Genomic DNA, 2,464 nt, shown 5'->3' on the forward strand with positions numbered 1-2,464 from the left:
AGCCCTGCTGTGTAGTTACAGGTAAGGGCAAGCAAGGATGGCAGGTGAAGTGGGCTGACAGGGCCTCAGCCCGCAGGGAAAGAGCAGGAGTTACTCAATCCTGCACCTCTGCTGCCTGCTGGCTGCACACCTGTGCAGGTGACTGTTCACGGAAGATGTGTCAGGAGAGAGGGGCTGTCCAGCCAAGGTGCTTCTAATAGCTGGTATGTCTGAACCCAGTAATAATGGTGTTTCTGAGGTTCCCAACAGTGGGAGAACGCCATCCTGCAGCCCAAAAGGAAGTGAAGGGTCAAGGGCAGCCACAAAGCTCAGTGTGGACTGAGTAACCTGATGGCAGTTTCTTCAGTTAGCAGTTTCCAACTAGGAATAATTTACCATAGAGCCTTAGGGTGTTCAAATCTTCCAAGAGACATGCTTGTGAAGGGCCACAAAAGCTTAATGAAGTGAGGAAGGGACATTATATAAATGGTTAGGGATTGGAGGGAAATAAAACAACTTTAAAATATTAAAATATAAAAAATTGCAACACCTAAAAATGTCATCAAGTTTTATAATTCAAATAGTGAGTTCATTTGTTGTACGTGAAAATAGGAAACATATTCTTCTGCTTAGATAAAGATGATGAAAAGACGCAGAGGAATAAGAGTGAAAATCATACTGAACAGAAAACCATCTACTGAGCACTAGTGGCTGGCCCCTTAGAGACAGATTCTGGGACAAGGTAGGCAGACCTGGGAAGGGGAGCAGAGACGGGAGACCTGAACAGGGGGAATCACTCAGAAATGTCCACAGTGACGTTTTTGCAAGAAGAGCAATTAAATATAGGCTTAACTTATTTGAAACTTCTCTCTTCTATGTGGATATTATATATCATGTAAATTATAAAGCTTATGCAAATATGATATGTATATGTACATATATATATCTACTTAGGATTAGAAATGGGCTAAGAATTAAATTACAAGTTATATAAAATAATAATTCCAATTAGATGATAGATATAAAAATATAGAATAAGTCAAAGATGTAATTAAATAAAATCTTATAATAATTATGATATTAAGCACTTAAAATGGGCTAAGCCCTCCACTTTTATGTAGAGACCAAAGATAAAATTAATCTCACATTTGCAAGGATATACACACAAGAATGTTAATTGCAGCCTTATTTGAAATAATTTTACACTTGATCTTAGCCAAAAGGCCAAGAAGCGATCAAATAATTTTTAATCTAAAATTCCATTGATAGAGGGAACCAGAAAAAATTTTAAACAATGTCTAAAGCAAAAAAAAATATTTGTGAGACACTTAGGGAAATTTGAACAATGAGTGAATATTGTACTCGTACAGCATTAAAGAAACTCTATAATGCTGTTAACAGCAATAACAGTATTGCATTCTTATCTGTTAGAGACTCATATTGAAGAATTTTGGGTAAAATATAGCATGTCTGGGGTTTGCATGAAAACAGTCTAATGGATTAGGGATTATGGGAAGCAAGAGAGTACAAATAATGATTTCTAACTATATTAGAAACAGCCAAAAATTGTCTGTGTAGGACACATATGTATAGGTGGGTATGTGTATGAGTGCGTCTCTGTATAGTTCAGTGTTTAGGTTCAAATATGTGTATGTAAGTGGGTGTGTACATATATGTGTATCCATACATACACACATGTATTTTACATACATTTATTTGTGTGGGTATCTTCACCAATATTTATAATACCGTATGTATGTATGTATGCATGTATCTGTCATCTGAAGTTTTTACTGAAGAAAAGAACATTTAATAATAGTAACATTGTATTAAATTACCAGTATAGATATATTGCTAGTGGAGGAGTGAGTTCATGCAATCTTTGTAAGATATTATTTGACAGTAATTGAGTTTAAAGATCATTACTATCTTTAATTTAGATGTCCTACTCTATGCATTTGTGATGTGAAATTAATTAGAACTCATGTCAATATTTATGCAAAAGTTTTCATTAGACTAATATTAATAGATTAAAGATAAAAATAATTACTTATGCTTCATTAGAAAAAGGTTGTCATAAATGATGTTATAGTAGACACTGAATGCCCCCTTGATGGCACAAGAGAAGATTTGCATAAATGGAAAGACATTGTGCTATTGAAGAGGATGATTCAATAATCTAAATATATGTATTACTTTGAATTACTCTGTGATTAACAAAATTCAAAAATAATGGGATATACTGAAACTGACAAGTTATTCTAAAATTGTAATGAATAAATGCATGTATATGGTACCTATCAGTGAGGATAAACTAATTTGCTAGAGTAACAAGTGACACCCACATCTCATTGATTAAAACAACAAATGTTTATTCGTCACTCAGGTCACTATAGATCTTTGCATTGCATGGCTGGCATTTTCATACCAAATTCAGCCTGATGAGACTTCAACTTTCTGGAACACTGATGGTTACACATCAAGG

At 34.5% G+C, this 2,464-nt stretch overlaps 1 pseudogene; it reads right to left on the reverse strand.

Annotated features, from left to right (window-relative positions):
• Positions 1-1,037: 1,037 nt before the first annotated feature.
• On the reverse strand, positions 1,038-1,215 carry LOC141570954 (U2 spliceosomal RNA; annotated as a pseudogene).
• Positions 1,216-2,464: the final 1,249 nt, after the last annotated feature.

The sequence above is a fragment of the Rhinolophus sinicus genome, linkage group LG03, assembly GCF_036562045.2.
Source record: "Rhinolophus sinicus isolate RSC01 linkage group LG03, ASM3656204v1, whole genome shotgun sequence".
Lineage (NCBI taxonomy): Eukaryota > Metazoa > Chordata > Mammalia > Chiroptera > Rhinolophidae > Rhinolophus > Rhinolophus sinicus.